Source organism: Mauremys mutica, chromosome 9 (assembly GCF_020497125.1).
Source record: "Mauremys mutica isolate MM-2020 ecotype Southern chromosome 9, ASM2049712v1, whole genome shotgun sequence".
Taxonomy (NCBI): Eukaryota; Metazoa; Chordata; order Testudines; family Geoemydidae; genus Mauremys; species Mauremys mutica.
Window position 1 is genome coordinate 79,956,875 of NC_059080.1, and position 20,019 is coordinate 79,976,893.

The 20,019-nt window shown below is 41.9% G+C and overlaps 1 protein-coding gene across 1 annotated transcript in view; it reads left to right on the forward strand.

Annotated features, from left to right (window-relative positions):
• Window positions 1–20,019, forward strand: part of ARHGEF26 (Rho guanine nucleotide exchange factor 26) — a 198,457-nt gene that overhangs the window by 12,323 nt on the left and 166,115 nt on the right. The gene's annotated exons all lie outside the window — the stretch shown is intronic.

Genomic DNA, 20,019 nt, shown 5'->3' on the forward strand with positions numbered 1-20,019 from the left:
GGAGGGCCAGGGAACCAAGGTATGTGTGGGGAAAGGAATGCATTGGAAAGGTCTTCGGTGAGGTGCCTTCCCAATGGATGTGCAACTGTTACATCATTAAGAGTGTTGTGGCTAGCAAGTTTAGATCAATCAAAAAGAATGGCCAGAGCTGCTGGGCAGCTCTTCCAGGTAGATTGCTTTTCCTGTAGTCTTTTGGTACAAGAGGGGTAAAAATCAAAGGCATGATGGGCAGCAATGTCATCAGTCCCTGTTTCTCTAGAGTAACTGTTGTCTCTTTTGTATTAGCGTTATACATGGGCCCATATTACAGCCTTTGATTGAAACCTCCACCCATGAAACTTTGACCCTTGCTGAACAATCCTTCCGGTCAGACCTGGAATCACGTAGTATAACTTTTTCAAATGCATCTAAGTGATTTAGGCTCCCATATACCATGGACTTGAAGCTCCTAAATCACTTAGGTGCCTAAATCACTTTAAAGCTTGATCCTAACTCCCACTAGGGGTTAGGTTCCTAAATACCTTTAAAAATTTGGCCCTTAGGCACTTCTGAAAACATTACTCTTAGTGTGTGTCTGCCTCAGTTCCTGATCCATAAAATGGGGGTAAAAGCACTTCCCTACATCATGGGGTGTTGTATGTCAAAATCTGTGGGGTGCACGGATTCAGTGGTAATAGAAGCCATACATGTACCAAACACAGAGTTAAACACCGATGATATTTTATTTGCCCAGTGGCAATAAGAATTTTTCATGCCTGGACTAAGAGGAAAAAGTGTGTGGTTTTCTCTCCTGCTCCTAGCCTAGGGATTACAGTTACGGATTACAAAATTAAAATCCTAGCCGTGTAACACCTGATCAAAAGCCCACTGAAGTCAATGGAAATATTTCAGTGGGCCTATAAACCGCAAACCATTAAGTCTTCGAAGGAGCAATATACTTAACTTTGGATCTTAATGGAGATATCAATTTATTTTGTCATCTTTTTCCCACAAGGTGGGTTGGTACTGCTTTATGGTAGCTATATGAGACAGCTGATGTGCTGTGATGATGATATCCTTACGAACGTGCTAGGAAAAATCCTTTTAAAATGCAAATCTCTCTCTCTTTCTGCCTTTGTTTGATTGTTTCAATAAACGATTGGTACATCACTGTTTTGCTGGACCGAGTACCCCCTCCCCTTTTCTTTTTAAAGCTAACTCAAGCAACATTTAAACTGGTGAACTCTAGCTGCATATCAGGAGCTGGGGAAAGGAAAAAGTACATCAAGAAAACACTTTCCCTAAGTAAAGTACAAGGAAACTCCCATCTAAATGGTTCATACATATTTAATGATGTGAACCCTCAGTCGGGGTTATTACTGTATGTGCAGAGAGTAATTAGTAATGACTCAGACTCAAAGCTGGCTGTCACAAAGCCCTTGTAATCCTCAGATTGAAGAGATACATATCAACTGCTGTAGTGCCACTTTGTGGCGAAAGCAAGAAATATATAAATAGATGATGTAGTTTTCCTCACTCAATTAATTGCTAGAAACAATAGTCCAGATTCCCCTGTGTCCCAACTCTGCTCACAGCAGGGATCTGGGAAGCATCAGGGAACTGTTTGTGGTGCCCTGTTTCCGAAAGCCAGTCTGCACCTGTAGCCCCTCCAATACGAACTAGAGCAGCCTAGGGGCTGTTCTGATTTATGACAGTGGTGTATGGAGCTTTACCATGCCCCTTCCAATCCTCTTCCTGTCCCCACATATACACTTTTCCCACATCACCTCCCCTAGATTAAGATGGAGGGGAGGGGCTGTGGCTGGTAGAAAGCTGCCTCCACCAGCTTTACACCAACAGGGACCAGCTTTTACACCATCTGGCCCCTTTGTGCCACCTGAGCAGTGCAAAGGAGTTAGAGTCGAATGAAAATCTGGCCCAACATACTTGCGTATAAAGAGCAGACAGAGAATTGTCCAAGTAAATAAACTTCGGCTACCTACACAGCTCTCAATTTTGTTTCCATAAATCCAGTGTGCTAATCACATTCCAGGGCTTTCCCTAAAGCCTAAACTGCACTGGAGTTTATGTAATCATTTTATCAGCCAGACTTCACATCTCTTTTATGACAGACTTTGATTGGAGTGAGACTTTGAGATCTTCTTACCCATTCATTTCCTTTAGCACTACACTACAAGGCTGCACAACAACCTGTTTAAAAGGAAGCAGCAGCAGCAGCTTGTGGGTGGTGTTTGAGCCTGCAATATTTTGGAGCCGTCTGTTGTTTGTAAGATGATTGGGGAGAGAAGCTCACCTTTTGGAAGTCAAGAAGGAGCAAGTGAATTTGAAACGATTTAAATTCTCAACTTTCTAATTTTGGCTCTGACAGAGAAGAGAGTAAAATGACCTATGACTGAACCTCGGTTATTATAAACTCTAGAAAATGTTTTGTGTTAGATCTGATAAACCCACATTTTTCTGTTTGAATTGCATATGCATAAACTGAGTAAATTTGCACAGTTACTGCAGTATAAGGGGAATTGCATGTGCATCCAGCGAAGATGAAACATCTCTAAACATACAGAATGTTGTGAGTAGGGAAGAGTCTAGTTGACCAACTGCATTTGATGCATTAGATTTTCTCCTGCAGAGAACAAAGTTCAAATCTGTCTGTAAGTCACCAGTGTGGGTAAGTATTTCATCCTAATCTATATTAGTCCATGTCAGAAAAATCTCTATGCAATTTGGCATAATTGGCACTTTCTGCACAAGTGAAGCCCTTGGTTTAGGTGCTCCAGGTCAGGACAAGGGTGCTGTGAGAAGTGTGAGGAAGTTCTCATTGCACCTGCTCTCACCATGCTTCCCTCACAATCCAGAATGCTAAAATCACCCACACGTGTAATTTAAATGTGCTCCATGCAGGTTTATTTCTTTCTATGCTTCTTGTCCGTTGGTCTCTTATTTGCTTTATCTTATCTTAAAACAAATCTGATTTTTAATTTTAAGAAGCTCAGGGCTCTCTGAAAACCCTGAAATGTGTAATAAATCCTGATCCATTAATTTTTTTTGCTGTACATTTTTTTTTACTTGTCAAATGTGTTGTTGTGCAAATCTGGCAGGCCTATCTGCTTCTATTCTAACTTTCCCTTGTGACTGATTTATACTCTCTGACTGATAGTCTGGTGTTACCAACTGAGATTTGCCCCTATCCTCCAGAATTGTTTGCAGTGGAAGAAATATTGTACTTTGGACCAGAAAGAGTGAATTATTTGTAATAGCTTTTAGTGAATTATAATTATCTATTCAAAATTGCTGATTTTCATCACAACAGTCTCTCGTGGCAATACCCATACAAGTCAAGGAAGCCTGGGAACACTGTTAGCTCACATTGTCAATGAAATCTGAACAGGTTAATTGTATAACATCTTTAAGAAGATGCTGTATAAAGGAATTCCAAATGGATTGGGGATTTGAGAATTTTACCAGACATAGAAAATCAGTTCATTCCATTTTAGAATCAGTTTTATTTAATGTGTGTTTTAAAGATAATGGTTTCTAAAAAGTGTGCTCATTTTAAATACACAACTAAAATTAGATAAGGGCTAAAACTGAAACTCCATATTTGAACCACTTCCAGTTTTGAAGGGTTCTGTGTATATGATTGGCTTCAGATCCCTGGATCTGAACTTGCTCATACAATTTTGGTTCTGGGTCAGATCCAAAATGAGAAGGGGGCCTTTCTCTGCTTGGATGTAGCTCTTATGAGAACAGTGAATACTTCAGCCCAAGAACAGCTGATCTCATGAGAGTTCCACCACCTGGGCCTAAACCTCATGAGGGCAGAGTTTCGGCACTCTCCAATCTGAGCTCTAGCCCAGAACATCAATCTGAACCTGATTTGGAGCCAAATACCGCCTCCTTGACCTTTCTCTCTACTGTAAAACTTAACTTGTCTAAAAAGTTGTCTGAGATTCTCTGTCTGGATGTTAGTGTCTGGAGTGGGGATAAGGGTACAAATTTAGCGGAGCCATTACTTCGGGGTACAGACCTTCTGGAAGATAGGTTAATTCTGCCACAACAAAGAGAGAGAGATCCCAAGAGAAGGCTATGAGAAGGGAGAATGGCCCACAGAAAAGCATGCATGTGGTGTTTGTTCTTGAGCCCTAAAGCAGGTTAGGGCTTTTATTTTTATCCACTGAAACATCCTACTCTTGAGACGCTGCAGTATTGAGAGACGCCTTAAAACCACGCTTGGGACAAGATGGGTCAGAGCTCTGTGTTTCATAAAAGAGAATCCTGGAAAGTACTGTAAAAATCCATGATATACCTAGGAGGTGAGATCAGCTCAAAATCCCTTGCACTTGGATATCCTAAAATAAGAGGCCAGACTGTTTGCTGAAGCTAAAGGGGTACTGCCAAGAAATGTGTCTCAGAATTTACTTCCAAATTAAAATATTTGGCACCTTTCTGTTTCTTCAATAAACTATTGTGGCTTCAGTAATTAAAACAATCAACCAAGTTAGTTTAGGTCCAATGTGCAAACCATGCTGTACATTCAGAAACTGGTCTGGATTCTACCCTCTCCCTGACACTACGCTGCTATAACTCCACTGACTTCCATAGGATTACTCTGGATTTATGCTGTTGTATGTGAGAAAAGCAAAAGCCCAGTATTCTGCTCTTCGTTACAATGCAGTATATGACATCAGAATATGATTTAGTATGTGCTATCCTAGTGCATTTACATAGCTTAGCTGTTTAAAATGTTGCCTGCTGGGTTGATCATCATTTTTCCTCACCAAACAAATCATCAGTTTGCTAAAGAAACACATGGGGATTCTAAAAATGTATCATGGATTTACAAAATCCCCTGTTGACTTCAGTAGGAGCAGAGTTAGACCAAAGTTGAGCCCTTTGGAAAATCCTACCCTAAAGAATGATAATAATCACATGTTAAGGTATCTGGGGCTGAAACCTCATGAGGGTGTTCCTTTAATGCAGTGTTTCCCAAACTTGGGACGCCACTTATGTAGGGAAAGCCCCTGGCGGGCCGGCCAGTTTGTTTACCTGTCCCACCTGCAGGTTCGGCTGATTGCGGCTCCCACTGGCTGCAGTTCGCTGCTCCAGGCCAATGGGAGCTGCTGGAAGCTGCGGCCAGTACGTCCCTCGGCCTGCACAGCTTCCAGCAGCTCCCATTGGCCTGGAGCAGTGAACTGCGACCAGTGAGAGCCGCAATCGGCCGAACCTGCGGACGGGACAGGTAAACAAACTGGCCCGGCCCGCCAGGGGCTTTCCCTACACAAGCAGCATCCCAAGTTTGGGAAACATTGCTTTAATGTGTGTGTGTGTGTGTGTGTGTGTGTGTGTGTGTATCTATACTTTCCTGTATATTAGGACGTGTAGGGAGCATATGGGATGTATTGTTATGGAGTGTTTATGCAGCTTTGGCCTGAGAAGAAGTCAAAGCATGTGCAACCTATAAGAAACATTTGTCCTCAATAGCATTCCCCTTCTAGCTATTGTCAATATGTTAAAGCAGCCTTGAATCTACTACACAGCAGTTACAGCAGCTAATAAGCTGTAGTAGCCTCCACTGATGCTGTTGCTCTGTAGAGAAGGAACAGCCAATTTGGCTACACATATATGCATGCACTTGACACCTTCCTTGTCCTCCGGTGTGCCCTCTGCCCTGTCCTAACTCCCTTTGCCTATTCCTAATTAATTTCTTTATCTCCCAAGCAAAGCTCTTCAAATCAGGGCCGGCTCTGGCTTTTTTGCCACCCCAAGCAAAAAAAAAAATGGGGGGGGAGGGCGGAGCGGCAAAGCAGGAGGGGGAAAAAAACAAAACAAAACAAAAACCTGTGGCGCGGCCGGAGCAGCAAAGCTGGGGGGAGGGACCTGCAGCACGGCCGGAGCGGCAAAGCAGGGAAAGAAAGCAAAACAAAACAAAAAACCTGGGGCATGGCCGGAGCGGCAAAGCAGGGGGAAAAAACCAACAAAAAAAACCCTGCCGGGCAGCCAGGGTGCAGGGGGACTCCCTGTGCTGCTGACGTGCAGTGGAGTGTGCACCCAGTCTAGTGTGGAGGAAGGGGAGGGAGCGGGGGAGAGAGAGAGCAGGGGGGCGGACAGGGCTTCAGTGGGACGCTTGTCCCGTGGTCCCGACCACTCTGCCGCCTGCCGGGAGGGCTCCGCTCCAGTCGGCGGAGAGGGAAGAACAGGGGCTGCCCTGCCCAGTTTGCTGCAGGGCGCTCCCCTCCTCTGCACTGCCGCTCCCTACAGGGCTGCTGGAGCGGCAAACCAAAAAAAAAAACAAAAAAAACAGCTGTGCTGCCCTAGGATTGGGCGGAATGCCGCCCCATAGAATATGCCGCCCCAAGCACCAGCTTGCTCAGCTGGTGCCTGGAGCCAGCCCTGCTTCAAATCCTGCCATTGCCTTCCTACCCCAGTGCCATGGAACCATAGGAGTTCTGCTGCAGTTAGGGCTTTCTGCTGCCATAAAAAGGTGCTGGAAGGATGATGTGGAACATTGTACTTCATCAGGTGAAATAGACTCCCAATGATATCGTCTGCCACCTTCTAGTTTTCTAAGCAGGAAGCTTTCACATGAATTGTATGCAGGGTTGTTATAGCCGTGTTGGTCCCAGGATATTAGAGAGACAAGGTGGGTGAGGTAATATCTTTTATTGAGCCAACTTCTTTTACATGAATTGACTAAGAAGGGGAGCAAATCCTCTCATTTGCTTTAAGTGGAAGTTCTTGCTACCCCATTGATGAATTATGGCCTCTTACAGAACAGATGAATGGACTCTTGCGGAACCACAAAGCCATTTCAAAAGATTTTTATAACCATAAAACGAAAAATTATCTGCCAAGTCAAATTTTACAGTGTCTTTTCAACCTGCACGACCTGTCAGCCTGAGCAGCAGCTAGAGCTGGTAAGGATACACATGATTAGGAAAAGAATAGCATTAAAAATGAAAAATCAGCATTTGAATCATGTAGCTATTTTGAGCTAGTCTTCTGTCCATGACCACCCTAATTGAACCCCAGTGAAGAAAATTCAGACTCAATGAAATGGAATCAGTCTCCCCCGCTATTTAATTTTTATAAGTGATAACCTGCTTACTATAGCACTACCAGGTCCCTGTCTCTGCTGCCACAGACAGAAATTAAAGGTGATTTACCACATCTTTCCCACAAGAAAATTCCCAACTGCCTTACTTAATATCTTGCCCAAAGGCAATTGAAATCAATTTACATATATAAACTATTGTTCCAAACAGTGACGGGTTTTTTTTTTTGGAGCGCCAAAGGCATCATTATCCTTACACTAAATATAGCTTTAAAGGAATACTATCAGGTGAATACTTGGAAACAATCACTTAGGCTATTAAAAATGAGAGATTTTTTTAAAATTACTCTTTGTTATTGGTGCCATTTGTTTACATTAAGCTAGGCGAGTGGAAATAATCAGCTTCATTTTTCTTTAGAGTCAGTTTCTTGTCAATCTTACATTCAGGTCACTGTTTATTAGAAAAATTATGCTGTGTTTGGATTGCAAACAATGAAGGGAATGTCTATTTGCTGGGCTTATAATTTATTTGTTTATTTTCTAATGTCCTTTTCAAAATGAATTCATGGAAATGCTTCTGTTGTTCTACAGTTTTAAGCAAACTTATTTGTAGATAACTCAAATTTAGAACCACTTGAGGGGACAGGTTCCATTTATATATAGGGTATGAGGAGAGAAGAAGAATTGGATATAATGATTTATATAGAATCATAGGACTGGAAGGGACCTTGAGAGGTCTTCCAGTCCAGTCCCCTGTGCTCATGGCAGGACTAAGTATTATCTAGACCACATTACATTACTAAACAGTTTGGATTGTTTTAGAAGTAGTAGAGTACAAAATCTCTGGTGGTGACTTTTCCTAATTCATCCTTCATAACTGGGGGGTGGGGGGGGTTCTTTTAAGTGAAGCTTTTAAAAATAAGTAAGATGTAGTAGTAAACTATTGATTCCTTAATCCTAATATTTCTGTGAACTAGAGTAATATGGAAAGAGTTAACATATGCAGCTATTTAATAATGTGCACAAGAGTAAGAACAGGAAGAAAGATAAACAGGAAACTGCAGTGTTCCCTTGAGATTTAGATAAAAATTTCTTTGAAAGCCTCAATGTTCTGAACAAGCTGAGAATTTATTTTCATGACAGACAATTTAAGGTTGTGTGGAGCCAAGAAATAACTGGAAAAGTGTCCTAAATTACCTCAGTTATAATGCATTTGCAAGCGGGGAAAGGAGGATTACAAAAAAGGATGTCTTGCAATCCCTAGTGGACAGCTAAGCAGCAAGCCACAGGAGGGGATGTCATCAGGAGAACAATATGAACCTGTCACAACAGAACAGAAAACCCAATGCTACTCACTTGGTTTTAAGCTTCACCACCAACCTGAACTCAGTCAATAATCATTAAGGTTTGTGACTTTTGATGAATCTGGACCAACTTTAGTCTATATTTCCCAGTGATTCAGTCCAGGTTCAAGCCATCTTTCCCTTCCTCATGTGAGTTCCCCCCAACAAGAGACAGGACATAGATTCCCTTACATGACATCACCTTTCAGAGTAGGTAGGATGTGTGGTTTATTACATCCCCTTACTTCCAAAGTCTTCTGAGGTGTTCAGCTAGCTTTCTCCCAGATATTCAGAGCTTGACCCTCTGGCTCCTCAGCTTTCATCTTCAAGGGTGTCAAAATTTACCCTGTATGTCCACCACATAATCACCTCTTCTTCAAGATATCTCCCAGGAAGATTCCTGCTTCACACCTATTCAGTAACAATGGAATAAAAAAGGCTTCAGATCCCACTGTTGACTGTCAAAATTCTTCAGAATGGACAGCATGGACACCATAGTTCATCAAACCAGAATATGGTTAGTAGCCATTGCTACAACAATGAGTCCCCATGGAGCCTTTTTATCTCTGTGGAGATGGGAGGAGAGTAGACCTATCTGGATGCTTCCCCCCCCCCCCCACACACTTCCTTGGAAAACTTACAATGCAGCCAGACACCCTTTGAAGATTTGTGAGGGAACAGGGGTTGAGCCAGCTGTCCCTGAAGTCAGAGTTTGGGAACAGGTGGTTTATAGGCCACCAGCTCCCATAGAAAATAGCATAAGGCCTGCATTCTGTTGAGTCAGTATTCTGCATCCGGTGACAAAGGAGAGGTCACTCAAACTAAGCCCAGGTTTGCCAGAACCTGGGATGAGTTACTGGTAAATCTGGAATAAGGTTGTCCATAGGTCCAAAGGAAGCCCAGGCCCAATGCAGTAGGAAGAGGAGTGTGAGTCACGGCTTATGGCTATGCACAGAAACCATACAAACATCACATGTTTGTTTCAGAGTTGCCATTAATTTGGAGTGCATGAGATTGTGCAAATATAAACTAAAACAGAAGCCAAAAGGATCAGCAGGCCTCCTAAAAACAAAAACCAAAAAGTTCTAATCTGGAAATATTCTATGGAGACACTGGCTGCACAGAAGGGCCCTCTTACGTATCAAGTTGTTTGTACTAGTCTCAAGATTTTATTACATTTTAGTGCTTTCACAAGATTGATGGAGCCAGCAAGACACGGGGGAGAGTAGGCAAGTGCTACAAAATTTCTCAAAAATGAGCCACATTCTTGGCCTGCTTTTCCCTATATTTGAGTCATGTACCTTTCTCTCTTTTGATAGAGAATTTACAAATGTATTAAGGATTTTTCAAATAACCTTTTTCCTGAAGGTCCATAGGGAGGAAATCCCACACCATCAAAACCTGAACCAAACAAACACAGCATGTAGGAGGGCAAAGCAGATCAAATAGTCTTCAAAACAATCTAACCCTTAGGTAGTCAGAGTACAACTCTACAGCTGTCAGCAGGGAAAGTAGCCAAAGATCTAACAGCAAATGCTGCTGAAAAGATATATTCCAGAGCTTGACATCTGGATTCCACAGCTGTCAAACCTGTCTCCTCTGTAACACCAGCTGTTGATGTCCCTGCTGGAGAAGGCAAAATATGTGGAAAGACTGCAGCATACACTAGAAAAGGAGGAGACTGACATTTTAATGTAGTAAATTTCATAGCACCGCAGATTGACCATTTTCCTTAAAAATATATAGGTTATTTAACTGTTCTATAGTACAATATGGGATACAATATGGGATATTATTTTGGCTTTTGTATATATTTGAAAATTCTAGGGAGCAAAATTACAACTGGGTGGGCAATATAAATCAGATTGGGTAGCAGTGAGTTATGAAGGATTATGTGGCAGTGTGCCCCTTAGAATGGGAGCTGGATTCCTTAACTGTTCGTTTCTATGCTTTTTATTGTGTTTGATTTTTTGAAGTCATAAAAGTTTTGTAAAGAAAGTGCAATATTTTGGGGTGGGCAGGAGCAAAGGAAAGGTGTTAGCTGGACTCTTTCAAAACATGTTTTTAATCTTAACCCTTTTTATGGAGTTTGTTTAGCAATAAGTTAGGCCTTCTCAATAGACAACAGTTGCACCAGTTTAATTAAAATTTGGGTTTTAAATCAGTATAAATTTGTGCAAACGCCTGTGTGGACACACATGCACATTGGTTTACAGTTGGCTTACATCAAATTATTTTAAACCAGCTGTAAACTGATTTGTGGGTGTCCACATAGAGGTTTGCACTGATTTAATTTAAATCTATTTTCAACCGTTTTTATTTAAATCAGGGCAACTTGTATGAGTAAATAGGCCCTATTGCCTCACAGATATACATTCTGACGCTCTTTAAAGTATCAGCAGCTAAGAAATTTGATCATAATTTTGCATCTTATACAAGATCATTCCCAAGTTTGTGCATTAAAGGAGGAAAGTGAGGAAGTACTGAGGAGTCAGGAAATGTACAAACCAATGGGTCTGATATCTGCAGAGCACAGGAGCCTAGAAACATTAAGCTGCGGTAAGATTGCAAAGTACACAAAGAAATAAAGACAAATGATCACAAAGCCTGACAAGCAAAGATGGTGGAGCAGAGATTTGATGGAGGCAAGAGTGAAGTTATTTCTGTGATTTAAAATTAAAGCTATTTGAAGCATACAGTATCAAGTCAGCAAGTGATGTATGGAAGGCACCATCTATGAATATCTGGAGGAGGAGGGCATATTACGGCTGTTAAATGCATGTGAAAAGAAAGTAAATGAGGGGTACTACTAACAGCAGCATTGGGACGGCTAATCCATTTCCATCTGTGAATAAGTTCTCAAAGAAGGGTACCACAATTGGGTGATCAAGCTGGCAAATGACACAAGACTTGGTGTATAGTTTAATAACAGAAATAAAATGGATTAATATCAAGGCCTATATAGGTTAGGCCAGAGGGTCTGTGATAACTAAAGGGCGGGTGGCAGTGTGCCCCTTATGGACACCCCGCCAGCCAGTTAGCTGTAAAATCCCTCTTGGTGTCTGTTCTCTGCTTGCTTTACTTGTAAAGGTTTAACAAGCCCACAGGTAAAAGAAAAGGAGTGGGCACCTGACCAAAAGTGCAAATGGGAAGGTGAAACTTTTTAAAATTGGGAAAGAAACTTTCCCTTTTGTCTGTTGTTCTCAGGGGAAGGAGACACAGAGCAGCAATGCTATAAACAGCAATGCTGTGTAAGGTTTGAACCGGGTATGAAAATTCATCAGCTCATACCTAGAATTACTTATTTGAAACCCCCCAAATATGTAAGTAAATTAGGGATGTTTAGCTAGACGAGATCAGGTTTATTTTTTTATTTGGCTTGTAGATCTCCTCTGTGCTAACCCCAGATGCTTTTGTTTGCTTGTAACCTTTAAGCTGAACCCCCAAGAAAGCTATTTTGGATGCTTAATTTTTGGAATTGCTCTTTTAAAATCTAGAAAAAGCCTAAATTCCAGATGTATTTTCTTCCTTTTTGTTTTTAATAAAATTTACCGTTTTTAAGAACAGGATTGGATTTTTGGTGTCCTAAGAGGTTTGTGCATGTTGTTGGATTAGCTGGTAGCAACAGGTAATTTCCTTTGTTTCTTTCTCAGCTCTTCCTGGGGGATGGAGGGTGGGGGTGAAAGGGCTTGAAGGTACTCCACAGGGAGGAATTCCCAAGTGCTTCTTCCTGGGTCCAAAAGGTTTTTTTTTGCATTTGCGTGGTGGCAGCATTTACCAAGCCAAGGTCAGAGAAAAGCTGTAACTTTGGGAGTTTAATACAAGCCTGGAGTGGCCAGTATTAATTTTTAAAATCCTTGCAGGCCCCACTTTCTGCACTCAAAGTGATAGAGTGGGGATTCAGCCTTAACAGAGTCTCATATTCTTTTATGGTATATGGTGTATGTTAACTCATATTAATGGGAGTTCTGCTATATACACCTCTACCTCAATATAATGCTACCCAATATAAGATGAATTTGGATATAACATGGTAAAGCAGTGCTCCAGGGGGGCAGGGCTGTGCACTCTGGTGGATCAAAGCAAATTCAATATAATGCGGTTTCACCTATAACGCGGTAAGATTTTTTGGCTCCTGAGAACAGCATTATATCGAGGTAGAGTTGTATGTACTCCTTAAGGACATGAATCAAAGCCCATTGGTATCAGTCAAAATAATCCCATTGAATTCAATGGACTTTGGATCCGGCCCCAATTGGAAAAGAAATACCCTAGGAATTAAGCTGGTACTTTGAATGTTAGATACGTGGAAATAGCAGACAGAGAAGATTTTTATTTTTTCTAAAGATTTCCTCTTGATTTTTAAAAAAAAAAATGTATACAACTCCATATGGCATAAAACCAGTACTAGTTATATTGGAACAAAGACCTCAAACTATAAATCCTAACGTCTCTAGGATCAACACAGTGAAATCAGAAACAATGAGAATACCAACTATGCTTGAGCTCAGAATCTGATGAGAGGGGGAGAATCCTAGTCACTCCTAATTACCAGCAGACTATAAAGTATCCCGAAATGGTTTAGGCAACTGAAGGCATATCAGCTACTTTTTTGGATTAACCAAATATTTACATCACTTGTTTCTGTTGGAATTATCATAACTGGTCTTCAGGCAACATCTGCAATTTAAGTCTAAAGATCAAATAAGTTAATAAAAATGTTCTTACTTTATCATTTGGGGTTTAACTCTTTAAGGGCCTGATCATGCAGGATAATCAACAGCTTCTAGAAAGTGCATCTTTCCGAACAGGGGCCTTAAGGAAGGGTGGAGTAGGATGGAGTGTCAAAAAGGGGGACCAAAAACTAGGAAACAGGTGAAATTTAAAGCATATAATGGCACTGCCATCCATCTGGAGGCAGAATACGTTTATTGACATCCATGAGAGTTCTGTATGAGGAATAATGATAGATATTAATTAGCTAGATCCAGATCCCACTGAAGACCAATGACTTCAGCTGGCTGTTGACTGGGCCCAAGGATTTTGCTCCAAGGTAGAAAACTGACTCTTTGCTTTTAATTTAAATGACTGCACAGCTAACCAGCAGCTTTTCTATTACTAACCTATCCACAGAAGCTGCGATTGTTGCTGGGATTTCAAATTTTGCTGAGAACAGTTCTGAAAATGACTGAGTGTCAGGCTGGACGTGCAGAACTGGTAACGCCTTTTCGGAAAGCAGCCTGATCTTAGCATTTTCTCCCCTAAACACACACTCTGAGTCACTTTAATAACATGCTAATCAAGAGTTTCTCTCTGGATTTCCTCAGAGTTTGTCAGGGCTTTGCTGAAAGAAGGAGAGATGGTGAGAGAGATTAATTAGATCAATTAAACTGATTAAGTGGTGCATAAAGTGCTATATTCTTATTTCTTTCCCTCACTGGTTATTCATTTATTACATCCTAAATACTCAGTCCTCACAATTTATAAAATATTCAAAAGGAAGAAGGTCAAGCAACTGTGCTGCAAGTGGCTGAATATATTCTGCCCCAAAACTTACTCTGATTGGCCAGTTGGGTATTTTTAATGTCAACAGTGCTGTGTATGAAGTAGTAGGCTCCTGGTGCATTTCTCTGGTGGTATGCACCAGTAATCTTGTTAACACACTTCCTGTTGTCTCTGATCTTTTTGAAAAAGATTATTCCCTCCCACCTTTTTCTAACCAATATCTTGCCCACCTTTATAGCTGATAAAATGATCATCTCTAGTAGCTCAGTAGATAGTTACACATAAGCAGCCTGCAGCAATTGGATTTTCTCTTTAAAAAGAAGCAGTTATATGCACATTTGAGAAGTATGATGGACTTCATGGGATGAACTATAGAGATTTCCTTGGTTTGATAATCCCTTTAAAAATCTCTATCTCCAGGTTTTGCATCCATTGTTCTGGTAGGGTCTGGTACTGCTTTTTTAATCTTTTTATTATTAATTATTATTATTATTATTATTTCAAAGCAGCACCAGACCCTGCCAGAACAACAGATGCAAAACCTACAGACACATCTCCACTGCTACAAGGATCAACACCCCCCACAACACACCTTTCAAGATCTATGGGTCCTACACATGCCTGTCACAACCTCATCCAGTGCACTAAATGCCCCAATAACTGCTATGTGGGTGAAACCAGACAATCACTCTCGAATGAACTCGCACAGGAAAATGATAAACAAAAACACCCTATCACCTGTAGGTGGACACTTTTCACACAGTAATAATTCTATATCTAATCTATCAGTTCTCATCCTCAAAGGAACGTGCACAACACTTTCAAAAGACAAGCCTGGGTGTTTAAATTCGTAACTTCACTAGACACTAAAAATCATGGTCTTAATAAAGACACTGGATTTATGGCTTATTACTGTCTGTTACAGCTCCATTTTGTTCTTGTTCTCCTCTGTGGCCGCCCCTCCCTGGCTGTTAAGTTGTTTACCAGGGCCTCTGCCCTTCTCAAAGGGAGGGCCCCTTAAGTTGTTTAACAAAAGCCATTGCCCTTCTCAAAGGGATGGCCACTTGCTAAGTGGGACCACTGCCCTGTTCAAAGGGTTAGTCCTGTTATCACCTTGTTAAAACCTGGGCTTGGTGTAGGGTAGGCTCTATCCAGAACTGCAAGACCTATTCTGTTTTTAAGATCCTGGGCATGAGTCATACCTCTGGGCTCAGGACTAGTCCAAACATGTCTTGGTGGCTGCCTGCAGTTTTTTTTTTCTCCGCCTTCTCTCCTACCTGTAAGAGGGGGAGCCAATCAGAGTTACTGGCGGGAAGCTGCCAGGGTTTGCCTTTATAAACAGACATTTTTTTGAACAGACTTCAGAAAGGTTCTTGCATTGCTGCCTGGTCTGATCAGCCAGGGGTTCTGGGGGTCCTTTCTCCGCTCTCGTTTTATTTTTGAGTGTACCCCCGTTTTTTGAACCCCCCCCCCCACGAAGAACGAATTGCTGCCTGAGAGATCTCCTGATTATCAAGACTGTACCGAGCCTTCTGATGTTCTTGCTGCTTCTGCCTCTGTTGCTGCCTTGGGGGATGGTAAGAATCCCTCTGTGAAACTTTCTGTACTTTTATTTTATTATTTTAGCTGCTGGCTCTGTCTCCCCAGCACACAGACTCAAGCTAAACCTTGGTCTGTGTTTTAAAACCTCTCTCTTAAACCCCGTGGCACTCTGCCACTGAATATAAGTTTGTGCTGCTGCTAAGTTCTGCTCCTGTGGGCTTTGCCTTGGACTGTTTTCAGCTGTATCCACTGCTGCAGTCACCCCCCGCCCCCTTTGGAGCTGTGTCCTGGACACACACCACTCAGCCCTCTGGAACTATCCTTAGCATAAGGTGCACCCATTAAGTTAAGTTTAGCATTATACTTTGTAAGTTAGGCTTAGAGAATTGTTGCATTGTGTTTTGTTACTTGCTAATTTGTGTAGTCTTGGTTAAGCTAGATCATAGATAAGATTTTGCTGTGTTCTGTATAATTGTAATTAAGTCTGTCTTCCCACTGCACCCTCCCCCAGCTTCTCTGTGTCCTTCTACCTTGACTTGCATCTGAAGAAGTGGGTATTCACCCACGAAAGCTCATGCTGCAAAATGTCTGTTAGTCTATAAGGTGCCACAGGATTCTTTGTTGCTTCTACCTTGTTACACTCTCTCTGCTGCTTAAAACTTGCAGCCTGTTTGTTCTTCCTAGCCTGTTTGCTCTGTGTCTGTGTCTCTGTGCTCCTACTGCCAAACCTCAATTGTATTGCTGAAGTCTAGCACAAAACCCCATTGGTTACTTTTTCCTCTCTGATACACCTCACATTCTACATTTACACCACTGTGACACATTTTACCTAAAATTGTTTATTATTTAACATATTTTTTCATAACTATTAGTTGGTTATATGCTGCTGTGACACACATTTTTACATAGAAATCGCTAGCTACCTGTTACATTTATACTTCAGTGTTAGTTGGTTACCCACTGTATTGTATCCTGCTGTGTTGTACCCCACTATTGAAACCCCCTTACTGTTCACCAAAAAGAAACCCCTCCCCAATTGTCTACCTTAACAAACCCCATACCCCTCACTATTGAATTTTTCCTGTTTTTGCATTTTATTAATAAAGTTTATTTTGCACCCCACCCGTGTGGTAATTGCTCCCCAAGATCCCATATACCTGCTGGCAGGGACAATTACAATAATTAGTAACCCACTAATCTCCCTTTTTGTCCTTTGACTACAGGTGTATTAACAGGCTACTTAACCTTGAATGAATATGTGCAAACTACTTATGCTAAACTATCTGTTTGATCTTGTATTTAGCTTTGACACTCTTAGTACTTTTCCCAGACCTGAAGAAGAGCTCTTTGTAGCTCGAAAGCTTGTCTTGCTCAACAACAGAAGTTGGTTCAATAACAGATATTACCTCACCCACCTTGTCCCTCTATATATCTAGGCATTTATATCCTGTCTGCCATCTTGGATTAGCTCATCAGGGGAAACCAGTCCCTCTAGCTGCTTATGAAAACCTAACATCTTTGTTCAATTATAAAAGCATATAATGTCTGGGCATGATTTTCAGAAGTGCTGAGCACTTACAACTCCATCTGAAGTCAATAGGAATAGTAGGTGATCAACACTTAAGAAAATCAGGCCCTAGGAATGTAACAGCCACAAACAGGATATGAGAAGTGCAGGCAAAAAAAGTGTAGGTTTTTTTTGAGCCAAAATCTCTGCTGGTGTAAACTGGCTATTGAGCTTCACAAATTTACATCTGCAGAAGATATGACCCGCCTTCTTTCCTGGCAGTTTCAGCAGAAGTTTATTTCTTACATAATGCTAATCTCGGTAATTGATAATGTTGTTGTTATATTTAATGCTGCTTTAGTGTTTTTCATCTTCAATGTACTTTACAAAATGGTAACTCAGGGTATGGCTACACTTGAGAGTTGCAGCGCTGGGAGTTACAGCGCTGGTCGTACAGCTGTGTAGGGAAAGCGCTTGTGTGTGGCCACACTCTCAGCTACCAGCGCTGCAGTGTGGCCACATTTGCAGTGCTGTTGGGAGTGATGCATTATGGGCAGCTATCCCAGCGTTCAAGTGGCAGCAACATGCTTTTCAAAAGAGGGGGGTGGAGTGCAGTGTGACAGGGAGCGGGGGAGAGAGAGAGAGTGGATTTTTGGAGCCGACACTGTGTATCAGCTCCCTGCCTTGCGAAATCAGAAAATTTTCCCGACTCCTTACTCTTAATTGCAAACAGCCTGCAGACCAGATAAGCAGCTGCTCCAAGGGACTCCCTTTCTCTCCCTCCCCCCGCTGTTTCTCTCGTCAAGCAAACAGTCTTCCCCGTGCCTGCCTCATTCACAGCAAGGTAGTGGGTTTATCTCATTTGATTGTTCAGTCAGTTACAGATTGATCACGGCAAATAGGAGCTGTGTTTGTTTTTTAGATAAGCAGCTCCCGGAGCCCCGAGTTCACAACAAAACAAAGAGAGGCAGCATAACAAAACAAAGGGAGTAATTTAGTTAAAAGCATTCTGGGATATCTCCTTATACCCTGGAGGCCAATAACAGCGCTGGTGTGTTGCCACACTTTATGACCAGTGCTGCAATGCTTATACCCCAAGCAGACCCAGGTGTACGGCCAGCGCTGCAGCCAGGGAGTTGCAGCGCTGGATGTGCCCTGCAGGTGTGGACAGTTACTAATTGCAGCGCTGGAAAGCCTCCACCAGCGCTGCAAATCTCAAGTGTAGCCATACCCTCAGGCTTTGTCTAGAAAGTTGTATCGCTTGCAGAGTACCAATTTAGTAAAGCAGTGAGCATGCAGCTATCTTGGTATAAAAGTGCTGATACTGGTATCTTTATTCGTGTACAAGAAGGGTAATTAGAAGCTCTATGGTTATGAGACACTGGCTTAACTGAGTTTATGCTTGTGGTTGTACTAGTATAACTATTTTAGTAAAAAAAACTTCACCCCCCTAACTTGAAATAGTTACATTGGTATAAAATCTGTGTGTTGACAACATACTTTTATTTAAGATTATTTATCATTTAAATTATTTGGCTCGTTAAGGTGATATGCAGTGGAGAAATACAATGGGGATTGGAAGAGAAGGCACAGGATAGAAAAAACAGGGAACTAGAGACTATGGCTTCATTCATTCCTTCTTCCTCAGCAAGTTTTGAGTAGTCAATCCTAGTACAGGAGGCTTCTGCAGGAATCTTCACCCTCCATGGCTGCAATAATCTTTCCTGCTGCTTTGCCTCTGGTCTTCAGAGGATAATGACTGGTGGATCTCTCACTCCTCCCAGGCCCACTCCTGTCCCATATATCAAGCCCACTGTGCAAGAGTTCCAAGGGAGCTGGGACTCAATGGCCATTTCAATGACTGCGGGATCGTGCCTCATATTAATCAGAGGAGTTGATGATCCACATCCAGGCCCAAATTCTGTGGTTTTTAGTCAGTCCTTTACTCTGGCAAAATTCCTGTTCGGTTTCAGTAGTTCAGTTTGGGTAAGGCCTGAGTAGGTCCTCAGGTTTTGAGCCCCACACGTTTCCAATGCAGAAACAGCAGCGCAAATTGCTATTCTGGGCGTCTCTACATTATTCTTGAGTTTTGTGAAACATTTCCACCCCCACCTCCCATTTAAGCCATTGGTTTGCAATAGTCAGGTGTTGCTCACGGAATAGAAGCCTGTGTTATGAAAACAATAGATTGATTTTTTTTTTTTTTAATTCTCACTGTGCTTCCAGGAACACTATGGGAATCAAAACTTAGAAACTGCAACTACAGCTACAACAACTGGAATTGCAGAACTCACCTTCTACAAGAGCCAAAGAGAGCTCAGGAACTTTTGGAGATCTTTCTCCTTTCCACCAAGCCTCCTTTCTAAGGGCCTGATCCAGCAAAATACTTGTACTTAACTTTGAGCACGTGAAGAGTCTCAATGACTTCATCATACTAATGGGAGTCAATGTGTCTCCTCATATGTTTAAAGTTAAACATGTGCTTATGTGCTCAGCTGGATTGCAGCCTAAATCCAGTGCCCATAAGTAAACTGGTAAAAGAACCCAGAAAGTAAAAATACAGTTGCAATTAACAAGGTTTTATCTAAAAGGAAAATGTTTCTAATCTTTAGAAAGCAAAATAAGTTAACACAAGCAGAGAAGGGATTGGAGAAGTCCCATGGTTAGGCTTAGGGTTCCACGGAGTCTTACAGCTTTGGTGCTGAAACAGTCCCTTCCTAGAGGCTTTCTCTCTCCTCTGCTTCCAGGCAGCTATAATCTTTCTCCTGAGTACTTGTGGGGTGGGAGAATTTGAGCTGAGGTTTAACCTCTGGTTCTCTGGGGAGCAAGCTGTATGGCGCAATGCATCACACTCTGGGCCGATTCTCAGCTGGTCTGAATTGGCCTCACGCCACTGAAGTCAATAATACAATGCCTATTTACACCAACTGAGAATATGGCCCCATGACTTCTGAATGGGATTTGAATTTGGTTAAACAAGTTCTCCACTCTTAGTGCAGAAGCACTGCATACTGATTTCGTGCCAACAGGAGTAATTTATTGTGGCAGAAGAAGCTCTTTTTTACAAGGCA